Source organism: Oryza brachyantha, chromosome 9, assembly GCF_000231095.2.
Source record: "Oryza brachyantha chromosome 9, ObraRS2, whole genome shotgun sequence".
Lineage (NCBI taxonomy): Eukaryota > Viridiplantae > Streptophyta > Magnoliopsida > Poales > Poaceae > Oryza > Oryza brachyantha.
The window spans coordinates 3,450,475-3,466,440 of record NC_023171.2 but is presented as its reverse complement, the minus strand read 5'-3'; the positions used below and the strand labels follow the sequence as shown (position 1 = coordinate 3,466,440).

Here is a 15,966-nt window from a genome sequence, read left to right as displayed (position 1 = left end):
CTCCTCAAAAAAAGGAGCCCGCTGCCTGCTCCCCTGAGACCAGCCGGCATATATCACAGGATCCCTTGCTCTTGCTGCTCCTTTGGCCACCACACTCACCACTCCTCTAGCTACACCCTCATTGGTTTAAGTGACAATGTTGAGTACACCAATATAATAATAGGTTGGGGAAAAACACTGTAATTTCTATTATATCTCTGCTGTTTAGGATTTTAAATAATGCAGCTAGCAGAAATACCAAGAATCGGACATGAGATCACCAACAATACAAAAGGCAGTTGTTTTTACTAGAGTGAAGTGCACTAGCGGTCCCTAAACTTATATGCATGTGTCATCTAAGTCCATGAACTCTCAAAATGTATTTTTAGGATCCCGAACTTGTCCGAGGGTGTCATATAGGTCCAAACGAGCTCCAACCCGTTCCATCTGCTGACGTGGCATGCCACGGTGGCGCCTACATGTTGGTGGTGCCATATGGGTCCCACATGTCAGTTTCTCTCTCTCCTCCTTATTCTTTTCTCTCCCTTCTCGTAGGCGCCACCGTGGCATACCATGTCAGCGGATGGAGCGAGTCGGAGCCCGTTTGGACCTATATGACACCCCCGGACAAGTTCGGGGACCCAAAAATACATTTTAAGAGTTCAGGGACCTAGATGACACGTGCATATAAGTTTAGGGACCGCTGGTGCACTTCACTCTTTTTACTATCACAAACAGAACAACATCTCCAAGTTGAACAGAGTGTTTCAGTAAACATACTACGAAGCAGCATACATCTTCATATTACTTGTAGATGACATCTCAGTAATTTTATATCCAAGTAGTTGGCATCTTAGTAATTTTATATCCAAGTTTCCAAATATGGAATTACCGCAAGATTATACCAATTTTATTCATTATAACATACACATTTTGCATTTAGGTACACAACACTCAAATGCCATGAACATGCAACGGTATACCTCAGCAAAAATCCAATATGAGCTTCCTCTGAAAGGAGTTACATGCTTCAACATAAGCAAGGATTTTCTTAGTTCAATTGAATCCCTTATCCTAGCCATCATAATCGTCTTTGTTTGAATCATGTACAAATGTCATCACCAGCTCTCAACAAAAAGAAAAGATTCTAGACCTAGCTATTGGGAAAGACATGCATGTAACAGATTGTGATCACTCCTAAGTTGTAGCTTTAAGGAAGACAATTTTACTGTGGAATACATAATATATTAAAGACCTCCGTTCTAAGTTGTATATAGCTTTCTGACCCAACAGAAACTAAAATATTCAGTTAGACAACTAATAAGAACAAAATTCAGTCATGCAAGCAGAAAGACTTTGCTCGCTATATAGATATGTTGGCAGGGTAACTTGTACTATGCAAAATAGTGAACAAATTTAATTTGAGATAAAAGGATACACAAATATACAAAGCTCTGAAACAATCAAAGAATAAAAGAGAGATTACTGATCTAACAGTTCATTTCTACCTTAAAAAGGAGAAATCAAGCAATAAAACACTATAGGAAAACAACTGCACTAAAACATGTGTAGAGAAAACTAAGAAGAGAACCATGAAGGAGCTTGGGCTCAAGAGGTCAGCCACAAATCATCCAAATTCAAATAAAAATTAAATACCAGGGAGGATGTGCAGATGCTCCTCGGCGATGAAGTTGCCACGCTTGACGTTGGGGTGGGTGTAGGGAGTATGCCAGAATTACCTACAGAAATAAGAACAGAATAATTGAATTTATTTTTAATTGCAAAACCTAGCCATCTATCTTGATTATTGACTGAATTATATCTATATACTGTCAAAAAAACCATAGTTTACTTAAAGATTAGCTAATGCCATACAAATAAGCAGATAAGATGGCAGTGATATGGTGGCATCTGTCAAACGTACATTTTTTCATATAGAAGTTCTACGGTTCTACCTGCAGCAAGGAGAAGGATGCTTGTATTGTGTCATATATAGCGGTGTTGCTTGTGCTGAATCTTCAAACACATATTTTTACATGGTTAAGAAACACTAATGGCATGCTCTGTGTAACAATTCTTGTCAGGGAGATGAGAGATACACTAATGGCATGCTCTGTGTAGTAATATGCTCATAAGTCGCATGGTCTACTTTAGAAAATTCAATTGCAAAGCATGTTTCAATATATGTTGATTAAGTCGTTAGTTATATCCAAATAAATCTTAGAAACCACATGGCAAAGCTATGTTAGTTCATTTTGTTTTCATATAAAATAATACTAAAAATAGAAAACATTATTTTTATTTCACATCAGAAATATAAAAGCTTAGAATCATTATTTCTTCGATACATATTAAAATTGAACATAGCAAGTTGAATATAAGCCAGACATTATATTTAGATACCACTACAATGATTGATTTTATGAGCATGAAATTAGTAAGGACAAGCATATATGCTTCACATAGTTGTCGATAACCAGTAGAGTGACCTTTAAAGTAAAATTTCTCTTCCCAAAAGAAAAAAAGAGTAAATTTGTTCTCAGCCATAAAAAGATGGTTTGTCTAGTTAACGGAGAAGTACTATTCGAATGAGTCAAAATCATTCAAAAATTAACCCAACCACCTACATCTCCCATCCTAGTCACCGCTGCGTTATCAGAGACCGCCCATGCTATCGTGAAAGTTATCTTCATCCATTATCCTAGCTGTCGTTGCGGTATCAAATTAATGGCAATGATGCCCTTGTGAAATTACCTTCCGTTTTACCATCTAAAGCATGGTAAAACTGTGTATTGTCACAAGAGTGTAAAGAGGAATACAAACCATGCAACTTCTTGCTAATTTCTCACTATAGGTATGTAGCAGTTACTTTCAAGTACAAATTTGTTTGCATCTTATACAGGAATGTTCTCATCGGCCGAACAAAGATAATAAGCACCAAAATTTTCACCCCTGAGAATGAAGAGAATGGAATGTTCAACTACGGTAAATACTTCATGCTGCTGTGTCTATCAGTTTTAGTTGTTAATTTGAATACATGGGTAGCAATGGCTAGCTAGCTTTCTGACCTGCACTTGTTGTTCTTTATTAGCTCACTAATGGATGGACTAATATAGTAAAAGGGTGATTCTCCACATGGTGACACAATATCGATGTGTATGCTTGACCCATGAGATAGCACTTAGCAGCTAGACATTTATATCAGAGCATGAGAAAATGGTAATGCAGTGGCTTGAATATATTGCTGTCAACACATGCAAGTATAATTGTCAACTGCATTGGGCCATTACCTGCTTCAAGCTAACTTTTCCTAGCCATTTGCGACTAAAGCCACCTCAATGGCTAGCCATCATCATGGTTGCATACATGCATAATTGCATAAACAAACAGAAAAATGATAGCCATCCCCTCACTCCTACATATATATAAATGTAAAATGCAATGGCGGGTAACAAAACCAAGAGAATAGTTAAACATACTTTAGAAGAGGACATTGCCAAATTAGACCTAAAAAGACAATAATTAGGACATAATCTTTGTCCATTATCTTTGTTTGCAAATCTGCATGTACCTCTGTTCAGTTTTCATTGATTTCCTAAAGCATGGGAAAATTTATAGGAGATGACTGGCATACCTGTTGAGATCATTAGTTCTGCAGCCACCAAAGGAACTTGTTGCATATCACCATTTGGTTGAAGTATATCAATGCTTAACAAACTTAGTGATGTCAAAGATGTAGAATGATCAAATTTTCTTTTATAAGAGCAAACTTTTCCCTCAATGTAGTGGATGAACAAAATAAAACAAATTCCCTCTATTCATCCAGTTTACTTTATGTTTATAAGATGCAACATGCAACCTTGGAAGTTGGAACTGCATTATTCTCTGAAACACAGAATCATTTGCACTGTATTATTATCTTATATATATGAACTAATTGGCCTAGAATTTTCGATGGGTCCTTTTAAATCTTGATAACACAAGAATTTGCAGTATCTGCATATCTTATGATTCCACTTACTATTGCTTGCCATTGTTTCGTATTTCTATCTTTCAAGAACTTTTGTGATCATTTACCTACAAGCCATTGAATGAGATTAGCAGATGTCAGTGTTAAGTTTTTTTTTTTTTGCTGGAAGCAGCAATTAATATTAGCTTTAAGGTTGTAAACTATATGAACTTATGCATAGGCCTTCCCTTGCAGGTCAACTGGAGAAGGATGAATAACTGGCTTTCCAGTAGGAACAGCTCCAGGACTGTGCGAGTTCCTAACACTCATCATTGCATGGTAAGATTTTAAATGTGTATCACGTCATGAACTTGAGAACTGAGATTAAAATGATCATGATTAATGAAAACGAGTCAGTCAGCTAAAAGCATACTGTTAGAGAAACAGCAGCACACCGCCATTTGTTTGTCGGTTCCTTCAGATTTGTTGCAAAAGCCATGTAACCATTCAACCCAGATGCTAGTATGTGCATGCAAATATGACCAAGAACCTGCATTGTTCAAGGTTTAGAGCCTATCATGTAAAATTTTTCATTTGTGACCAACATAGTTCAGGTTTACTACTTACACAGCAGCAATCACAGTTGAAGTTTGATGGTAGGGATCCTCGCACTTGATACCTGAAGAAGTGGCAAACTAAACTGAATTTCCTTCCCTTGATTTCCCCTCTTTCTGAGAATCAATCACAATCAGAATTAGAAAACAACTGAATACTGGAAATAAAGCTCAAGTTTGAACTAAACTTACTGTTTGCCTGTTCATTTCTGCTTCTACTAAATGGGCCAAGAGTTGCTCGGTGTCAATCTGAAAATTTTGATAAAAATGTTGACATCAATAATTGCATTTCCATGTTTAACTGACTATTGAGCATTCCAGAAAGCAATAAGATTATCGTTGTGGAGAAAGATGAGATGGAATTTTGTTCTCAGGAACTTTGTTGCTGTGGAGAATATTAATTTCCTACAATAGGAATAAAGAAAACCAATAAGATTTCATACAAATGAGATTCGTCACTGGATTATGTTGTATTAACAAGTATTACCTGAATAAGTGCATACATCTCTGGAATGCTTTCGATTAGTCCCTCTGAAATAAGTAATACACCATGGTACTTATCTGAAAATTTATATCCAACATATTAGATTGGGTTTGCCTAAAACCTATTTCAGGGTTCTGCCAACAGGAAAGTGGCTGCTACAAACATGAACCATGAGAGTAGCCGCTCCCATAGTGTTTTCACATGTATCACTGAGAGTCGGTGCGAGAAGATTCAGCGTTTAACTTACGATTCACGGCGGCGTCGGTCGCGGGCGGGACGCGGAGAGGCGGCGCGGTGGAGCGGCGGCAGCGCGGTGGAGAGCGCGGCCGGGTTTGCCCGGACGGCGGCGGCGAACGTGGCGAGAGCGGCGACCGCGTCACCGGAGGACACGAGGTCGGCGACGACCGCCGACCAGGAGGCGGGGCGGGACGGGTCGACGGCGCGGAGGAAGAGCGCGCGGAGGGCGTCGGCGAACGTGGCGAGAGCGGCGACCGCGTCACCGGAGGACACGAGGTCGGCGACGGCCGGCGACCAGGAGGCGGGGCGGGACGGGTCGACGGCGCGGAGGAAGAGCGCGCGGAGGGCGTCGGCGAACGTGGCGAGAGCGGCTACCGCGTCACCGGAGGACACGAGGTCGGCGACGGCCGGCGACCAGGAGGCGGGGCGGGACGGGTCGACGGCGCGGAGGAAGAGCGCGCGGAGGGCGTCGGCGAACGTCGTCGTCTGTCGCGGAGAGGCGGTGTCGGCGTCGGTCGCGGGCAGCGCGGTGGAGGGGCCGCGGCGTCATCGCTCCCGAGGCGAGGCGGCGTAGACGAGGGCGAGGGGGGCGAGGCGGCGTCTGCGGGCGAGGAGGGTGAGGGCGGTGCTAGCCGTTGGCTTCGGAGGCAGCTAGCCGTTGTGCGATGGCCGGGCGAGGAGGGTGAGGGCGGCGAGGGCGGCGCTAGCCGTTGTGCGTTGGCCGAGCGAGGAGGGTGAGGGCGGCGCTAGCCGTTGTGCGTTGGCCGGGCGAGGAGGGTGACGGCGGCGCTAGCCGTTGGCTTCGGAGGCAGTTAGCCGTTGTGCGTTGGCCGGGCGAGGAGAGTGAGGGCGGCGCTAGCCCTTGGCTTAGGAGGCAGCTAGCTGTTGTGCGTTGGCCTGTTCTTCTACGGGACTCCGTCGCTGGACGCCTGTATTGCGGCGCTCTGCCTCCTTGGACAACGGCTTCAATCTGTGCTTGCTTGGATGCAGCAAGATTTAGCATGTGTTTGTTTCCCTCCGTTGTTCGGTCCATGTCATATTAAATGTTTATAAACACTAAAAGTATTAAATATAAACTGTTAATAAAATTTTGCCTATATTCTGAACTATTTCACTAGACGAATTATTGAGCCTAATTAGTTCATGATTAGCGAATATGATGCTATAGTAAACATTTGCTAATCGTGGATTAATTAGGCTTAAAAAAATTGTCTAATGAAATAGCCTTTATTTATACCATCAGTTTTATTATGATAATCCTAATTAACATCTAATCATTTGATGTGACAACTATAAAAAAAGTCTCTAGACACTTCCTTGATCTCTTTCCTTTTTATTCTGATTTGTTTGCTCCGGTGGCCATCCAATTTTCTGCTCTTTTCTTAGCCTCTCAAGTTATCTTCCGCCACAGATTAAACCCAGGACAACAAAGTCATGCATGATCTTTTCACATGGCAGCACATCAAATTACGAAACTTGAATCAAGAGCGTTTTTCTTTTTGCTAGGCACTTGAATTGAGATTTATGGCATGGTATGAACTAAGAAAAGTCTATAGGGAGTCCACATTCACATTAAATTTATTTGCGTTGATGGGTGGTTCCAAAGTTTAATTAGTTGCTCATTGTGTTTAGGCATGCAATCTCTGTATGACAAATACTGATATTGTTCTACGGGCACGCTAAGTTAACGGTGTATTTTTTTTTCAAAAAAATATTATAGAAAAGTTATTTTAAAAAATCATATTAATATATTTTATATTTTTTAAATAATTAATTAATTATATATTGATCTATTACTTCTGATAGTAGCAGGAAGTCAGGGATCATAATGCAAGGATATAAGTCAAGGATGGATTAGCGATCAGCGTATGAGATTAATCAAATGATGACTGATTCAATTGATGCAGCTAGAGCTGCAACTTGGCCAGGTTCACAGAACAACACTTCTAATTAATTGTTGTAATTTTCTTTGGTTCTATTGATACAAGTAGCTCAATTTAGTTGCCATTATGTATCCAAGCTTGGGACTGTATTAGCTGGTTTATCCAGTCTTGGAATTATAGTAGATAAGCTTGCTGATTTAGCTGTGGATAAACCCAGCTTGTAAGCCCCGAAGCCCCCCAGCCTAACCCCAATACCTCAGGCTCATTCTTGTATGCCTAACAATAAGACTCCAGCATTTAGATTATTTGTTAAAAATCTGATAGGCCTAACTTTGCCATTTTAGGCTTCTGAGCTAATCGGAGCACAGAAGTATAATGCGATGTATTCTGATACCGAAAAGGTTACCATTTCTTAATTTATCGCTATGCCTCTTACTTTAGTTTATCTTTTTCGTGCAAATCATGAGTATAAGATTGCAACAGCAAGTAAAACTCGCACTAGCTTATAATTGATATTAAAAGAATAAATAAAGATATTAATTTGGAAGGTCATTCTTTTTTACGTGTGCTTCAAAGAAAAGAACCATGTTTGTTTCCACGTAGGAGTACTGTGATCTAGATTATTTAGTCAGATTACTGTAAATTAGGTTATTTTAAGCTAAAATATGTAATGGACGATAATGTGGGTACGTACTTTAAAGTACCCAAGGGCTGTGGATCTTTAGGCACCTAATAATTTATTCATTTGTTTAAGATTATTTTTAATAATTAATTTTTAAGTGTTAGATCACTGGATCACAGCTTTCTTCTAATCGGTGCAAAAGTTCAAAGAATAGTTATCAAATTCTCCCTCTATCTTTTATTTAACCCTGTTAGCTTTTTGTGCATGTTTGACCATTTATCTTATTCAAAAATTTAGATAATTATAAATTATTTTGTTATGATTTAATCTATTACTAAAACGCATTAAGCATGACTTATAATTTTACATATTTACTAAATAAGTTTGATTAAGACAAACAGTCAAAACGTAAATCTAAAAATCAATGACATGAAATGAAATATAAAAATCAATGACATGAAATGAAATATAAAGCGGCGTAGCTTGTATTCAGCCGTAAGAGTAAGAATATATACAGACCTCATACCACAGAGCATATACAGACCTCGTGCCACAGAGCAAGACGCCTATATCCATAAAATGCTAGAGTACTATGTTGTCGTCTCGAAAGCGCATCTTGGTGTGGATAAGAAATTGGTGTAAGCGATGATATTTATATTGTATCACCCTTTGTTATTTGGTGTCAGTGCAACAATTCAACATGTTTGGTACAAGAGGCTAATTATTAACCCACTATGCAGCATGTAGTATTAATAATCGGAATAAAATGTTTTCGCTGTTACATGAGTTGTCCTTTTTGCCAAAAACTGAACCTGAAGTAAGCTCAACCTAGCGTGACTATGGATTTATTTTTCTGATTTAGATATATTATGTTAACGCATTTTTTATGAATTTGTTAGAGAGAGAAATAATGATGTAGTATTGTCTTGTTAATCTCATGGAAGTTTGTGTTAAATCAAGGTTAGTTCATACCTATAATCGATTATAGTTTATGGAAAGTTGGCACTAATTGAGCGAGTATTCAACAACATGTTGTCTTGATATTTTTTCGTACCGAAGACTGTCGTTTCTAATTTGCTTAGTTGTATAGAGTTTTTGCACTAATTATCTTTTTCCAGTTAATTATATGCCAAAGCAAGAGAGACATGGTTATTGATTAGATAAGTATTACGTATTATTATTTTTATCTTCCTTTGACCTTTGGTAATGTACTTTTGGTTAGGGTGGCCATATTAAAATATGTCTAGAGACGGTTCACCTCATTGGGAGGGTTCTTTGTCTTATGTAATCTTTGTTTAGGGAACAAACAACAATTAATTTCATAGAACTCTTAACATCTTCAGAACTAAGAATGGTTGGGCTTGATGCATCATCTAGAAATGAAACAAAAGGTACTATTAGGGCGTCCGCAATAGTCCTAGCTATTTATACTTCAAACAAAACAGATTTAGTGCATCGTGTTGTGTGCAAGATGACCTAGGAGAGAGTCGCTGGATCGATTTTTTATACACCTTCTCTTTCCTCTATGTAGGATATATACTGAGGTGTACAACTAAATAGCCAGCTGACTCAGAGCTGTTGAGGACGCCCTTAGCAAGACTGCTACTTTTTTTGCAACCTAAGATCGTAACTTTTCTTCGTCATTCTATATTGGCATCTTCAATTTGGCAGCATCATTTGATGGGATGGATAACAAAGATCTTTTCTTTCTGGGTTGATATTGCAAGCAGCAAATAGACTTGATAAAAAAAATTGTTCAGCACAAACTTGTTATTTCTCACTCTTCCATGTTTTATATAGTGCCTCCTCTAAACCTCTGTTACAGGTTTTAGTAATTTAAATTTCTGCATGACTCATTCTTGAAGATTAAGATTTCTCCTTTATTTCTTTAGAAGTTATTGTTGCTTTGACCTGGTTTTAAGAATGCCATCACCTACTTATATTTGTGTTGACGCTGAAAATAATGATCAACGGTCACACACGTAGCCTGTGAATCAATCTTAGACCACTCCAGTGCAGGACCTAATTCTTAAAAATGCTGGACGTGCCAGTCAGTTTGATCCTGTAACTGACAAGATATAATATGAAAAATAATTAACCCTAAAACCGCTATCGGCCGATTAGCCAATACCGTCCCAAGACCTTAGCCGATGAACTAGACGATCGGCTTTACAGGAATTTCATGATGCTAAGTGTAAATATGCTCAATTGGCTGAATCAGAAGCAGGAGAAATACTAAATAGACCAACCAACCAATTAATCTTAAAAGATCGGACCTAATCGAGACAATCTTAAGATTAATCAGCCGATCAGACTAGTTCAGAACTTATCGTGCATAAAATTGATAGCTGATATGAAACTAAATGTGGAATTAAATATAAACTGGAACGCTATACCAATTACTAGTATAAAACAATAACAATCAACTACACATATGTCGTTATTAGACCTAGAAGATCAAACCCAATCGAGACAGTACAGATCTAAATATAAGCACACGTGAAATCAATTAGTCATTATGGCATGCGAGCAACAAGATAGCAAACCATCGTAATCTACCGACTAATCCACTAAACTCAATCGATCGGACAGATCTCTACAAGCAGATCGCAACAAATATACATAAATAAGATCTAACCGAGACAGTATATAATCTGGTACGATATAACCATAGAAGTATGAAGATCGATGAGCTTAATAAACCAATTAGCAAATTACTCAAGATAATGCTGGTTATAACTCCAGCAATAAGCCCTCGCGAATCCCCGATCTAATCTAATAGCACGAACCCGTCAAGCCAGATTGATCGAACCGAACCGAGACAGAACCCGGTCAATCGGAATCGTGCTAGCAGATCAAACAGAAGAACTCACGAGGACTTGATCAAAAACTAATACTACTTTAAACCAGAACAGATTAAAGCAATACTAGAACTCAGCCCGCTGATCAACCAGGTAGGAGATCGAATTTAACCGAGACAGTCCCATTCTAGTTGATCGACGGGTTTTGACAAACAAGAACTTATAATGCGAAGCTGACAAACCCCGCGCCGAAAGCTTAAGCAAGTGGAAGGTTTTGGAGGCGATGCGCCAAATTTGATTGATCTGAAGAGAATTTACAAGGATCCCATGCACACATATTTGTGACCCCAGGTGCTAACTGCCCTAACCAGATAAGAATCCGTTACTAACTATAACTTATAGTGTTCGGACTTTAATTAACTATAAAATCCTAAACAAACTCTAAGATAAAGTCTGGTTAATCTACACGGACTCATAACTAACACCGAATTTATCTTCAAGCTTCTGGGCCCAATCGGACTCCAGTTCTTGTCCGATTCGGACTCCATCGGTTGTATCTCTGCCGCTTCCAAATTCCTGTCTCCAACCGATTCACCTTTTCCTATCCGATTCGGTCTCTAATTGTGTTTCAATCCATAACGGCAATTTGCTAAAATCTGGCATTAACAATTTGGTTTCAGTAAAATAAATATAACTAGATGGGACCCTACATGTTGCCACAACTAGAATGTCATTGCATTAGTTCAATTTATATGAGCTGTTTTTTTCCCACAGCCTGTAAATCTAACGCCGTGAATACGTGATATTAAAACCTTAAAAGATTCAATGTTGAAGTATCTTGTCGCTGAAGAACAAACAGAAACTATGGCACATATTATGTATTATAGTCTAACATGGAATGCTGGTTTCTGAATGTCTTTGTGATGTAGTATCTGAATTCATATTTTGGACTTCAATAAGCACCTAAACGCTATTTAATGTTCTCATTTTCTCCGAGCTAACTGTGATGAATTCTTATAGCTCAAGTACTGAAAGCTAACAAATTCACCATATAAATACTGATGGAGATAAGTTTTGTGAGTTTAGTGTTTAACCTCTTGACTGCTGTTCATTGTTAGGATCCGATCTTTAGAACTTCACACTGAATTCAAATTATACAATGCACACAAACTATATGAAGTTACAATGGAGTGCTTGTACTTGTAAAATCTGAACGTGGGATAGGGATGTGTATGAAATTAGAGTGCAAACATGCCCCTGCATAACCAGTACATGAACTAGGCCTTACAAGTGCAACCCATATTTTTCAAGAATTGCTTGTTTTTCTTTACTATTCTCTAACTATATAGTGAGACAATATGTGTTTTGCGCGTGCACGATTACTAGTTTAGACTGAAAGAAAACTACGATTTTTCTTTTAACAGAGGGTATATGTAAATCCAGAGTCTTTTTTTCTATGCCCAAATGCGATATGTAAAATATTCTTAGGGTGTATATTTAGATTTTATTTTTTTCCGTGCCCTGGTTTTCAGAGTTGATACTTATGAGCTTGATTCAAATTGAATTTCATGCCTGAAATTTTTAAACTTTTATAGGTAACTTCTTCCAACTCCCAAAGGTTCAGTTATGTATGACCATCTCTTTACTCCTGTAATGCTCCAGAGCTTTATTTACTTTGTTCTTTTACCTTCTGCTTGACCTTGACAATGGCAGTTATATTTGTTTTTACAAAGGTGAAGGAATTGTTAGTACCAAGTTTTATCTCAGTTAACCTCGCGCAAGCTCATTATTGTACTGAGTCTGAAATACCTTGTTCTACTTAGGCCGCGTTCAAGCGTGGTAGATAAGTTAACTTATGCCCTGGCATAAAAAACGTAGTAATAGATTAGTACATGATTAATTATTTATTAATTATTAAAAAATATAAAATAGATTAATATGATTTTTTAAAACAACTTTCCTATAGAAATTTTTTGCAAAAAATATACCGTTTAGCATTTTGGGAAGCGTGCGCGTGAAAAACAAGGGTGACTTAGTTAATTTATTAGGGTGGCCGAACGGGGCCTTACAGGAAATGTGAAAGGCGGTAGCCAGCTGGCAGTGGACTTTTACGTGGAGCATGATCCTGATTAAAACAACCTGAATGGACTTGTGGTTTGCCATGACATGTACTGGAATGTGATGTTTTAATTTATTTACCATTGAAAGACCATGACTATGTATTTGAACTTATTGATTGGATGTGCGCTAGACTCAGCTCAGAGTTTTGCCATCTATTCCAATATAGGACCGAGTTCAGTTTTTGAGTTATACAATTACTGGCATGAAGTGCTAAAATCAGTCCGGATTCAGCATTTATATTGATATAGGTTTGTTGTGTTTTGGGCTTAGAAGTTAGAACAAAGTTTTACTGAGTCCTAAACGAGGCTCTGCTAACTCTTTCTGAATAAATACAGGTTCCAAATTATTTCGACTTTGCCATTAATCAGCTCTTTCATCTTTTGACGATGCTGTCCGCCACGACGACGAATTCCATGTTTTAATAATGCTAGAGTGAATGGAGGGGTAGCAGTTTACTCAAGCAAAAAACACTTTGATGAAATGACATACACATATCTATTTATTATTTATGTCTATTATTATTTAAAATGGCACGCTCAATTTAAATATTACTTGTATTAATTTTATACAATTATGCTGAATTGTTTTATTTAATATGAACCAAACATATTGTTTTACTTGAAACCATCAATTCCGAAGGTAGCCTTACCAACAAAAGCTGCGTTCGGTAGCGAGGATGGATAGGTTAGGAAATGTATGTTAGCCGAACCGAACATGAGCGAATGGAAAAGATAGTAGCGTCAACGGCCATAACCCGGTTAGAAGGGCCTCCTTCGGCAACCACTTCCATAGCACTATTACTGCGGTACCTTGATGATCCCCTTTCTTTCTCGCCTGTTCTTGCCAGCAGCTGTAGCAAGAGCGACCTCGGTTGTGAGAGCGTAGGTTGAGGAGGCTGGGAGATTCCCAACGGTCCAACCAGTGTTGGCTGGTGTATTGTAAATCCATGTCGCTAGGCTAGCATCGGAGAGCTTTGCTTCGGGCTGAGAGATAGGTCGGGGTCCTACCGTCGTGGTGGTTGACAGCAGAATTGTTGTTGCGTTGGGGAGGGTGTGACATCAACAGTCGTCGTGCAGTAGACAGAGCAGCCTTGCCCGGGTGTATGTTTGTGCATTGTGCCGCACATGCTGAACAGGTTGCCCTGCCATTGCATTTCAACTAGGTGCTACTCAGTCTATATTATCCCCACTCTAGCTTCGTCATGGAAAGGCGAGCCATGAAGCGAAAGCGAGTCCGTCACCACCCGACTACAACCCAACCGGTGGTTGTGGCGACGATGGAGCCCAAGGCCAATCAAGTAGACGACGACCTAGAGTCTGGCAAAGATTTGTGCGACGATGCTGGGTCGGATGCCACTTTGGCATGTGTAGGAGAAAACGATGTTGCCGTCATCACCGAAGTCATAGTGAAGACTACAACAAAGTTTGCGAAAGCCGCATGTGCGTTCGTCCGTCGCCTAACTCCTACCATTGTCGCCCATCACATCGATTGGGCCATCATCTGTGAACATCGGGAGGATATCAACTCGTATAGACCGAGTTGCAAGTTTTACTGTGTGTTTGCATTTGATGAGATGGTCAATAACAACTTCAACACTACAAACCCAACATCCGAAACTTGCGAAAACATATCAATAAAAATGAAAGCTCTCTATGGTAAAGACGTCACCAAACAACAGTGCTATAACTACTAGGATTCCTGCAAGAAACAATACGTGCTTTGGAAATGGCTGGTGTCACAAGCCTCCAGCCGAGGTCGCCTTCCGGGGATTGACGCCATTATCGCCCCCAACTGGTGAGCGCATCAAGAAACGGTATTTCTATATATGAATCCTAGTCAAATTCCTGACCAAAGAAAGGTGCCGGTGCAGCCGAAAATCAAGCTTTGCTGCCTCGGGCTCCCACTTCCACCCCACCAACAAGGAGCTCCCTCTATCTCCCGTACCTAGGGTCGTCGCCTTCGGATCGACGCCATCGCCGAGGTTGACCCCTACTGCCTCGAGCCATGGGACCTCCCCTCCATCTCCCACATCCAGAGCCGCAACGCGCAATGGTACTTCTTTGCGCACCTCGATCGCAAAGTCACCGGCGCCGAGGGCAACGTCCACCACCGTGGGAAGCTTGTCGGGATGAATAATATGCTCGTCTTCCACTCCGGGATGGTGCCCAAGGGCCAAAGGACCAATTGCCCCTGTCTAGAACTCTCGCAGCTGTCGTCGGCCTCTTCCTTCGGCCCCACCACCAGTTGCTCCCATTCCTGCACCGCCGACCGCCGCACCTCCTTAGCTACCGGCCACCTGCCCTTGCTCCCTCTCCCAGCGCTGCCTCGCTACTCTGTAGTGGCGAACCTACATTCAAGTTCCGGACCCCGGGTAAATTATCCAATTCCTACTAAATTATATCATATTAATTAGTGTACAAGTACAAAAATTAGATAATTAGTATATATTGGACTCCCGGTGATTTCTATTCTGGGTATGCCACTGCTGCTCTGGTTGTAAGACTAAGACAAAAGGCAAAATAAGTAGAGAAAGAAAGGAGAAAGGAGGAAGGAGGAAGAAGATAGCGAGAGAGAATGGAAGACGACCTCCTCCTTCGGCCCCGTAGCCGGCTGCTCCCGCTCCTGCACCGTCGGTCGCCGCGCCTCCCTAGCCGCTGGTCGCCCCGCCCTTGTAAGGATGGGCATGGGTCAACCCACGGATAGTTTAGGGTCAACTCTAGTTCAACAAAATAAACTAAGTTTCATCACAAAATAAAATTTAGTTCATTTAGTTAAATTAGAGTCGATCCTAAAATACCCGCGGGTCGACCCACGGCTATCCCTACGCCCTTGCTCCCTCTCCCTGTGCTACATCGCTGCTCTCGTAAGACAAAAGCAAAAGAATCAGAGAAAGAAAGGAGGAAGGAGGAAGAAGATAATGAGAGTGAATGGAAAGTGGGCCCCACCATTTTATGAAGTAATTAATTTTCTTTCCTTAATCAAAATCCAGTTGAAATATTTTTATTTTTAGCTGAAACTAAAGTATTTATTTATCTATTTTGGTTAAATTTATAATTTAATAATTTTATCAAAAATAAATAATCATAAATATCGAATATCATTGGCTAATAAATAATCATAATAAACTTTTATACTCCCTCCAGTTTTTTAATTGAAATTGTTGACTTTTGATTTATGTTTGACCATTTGTTTTATCCAAAATATATATAATTATTGATTATTTTGCTATGTTTTGATTTATGTTTAACTATTTGTCTTATTAAAAAAATTTATATA

The 15,966-nt window shown here is 39.9% G+C and overlaps 1 long non-coding RNA gene across 1 annotated transcript; it reads right to left on the bottom strand.

The window, feature by feature from the left end:
• Positions 1 to 4,330: 4,330 nt before the first annotated feature.
• LOC121055358 lies at positions 4,331 to 5,105 on the bottom strand. Its single transcript, XR_005812493.1, has 4 exons — positions 5,030 to 5,105; positions 4,735 to 4,947; positions 4,556 to 4,659; positions 4,331 to 4,478 (listed from the first exon to the last, which is right to left on the bottom strand). It is a non-coding gene; the product is annotated as an uncharacterized LOC121055358 (long non-coding RNA).
• Positions 5,106 to 15,966: the final 10,861 nt, after the last annotated feature.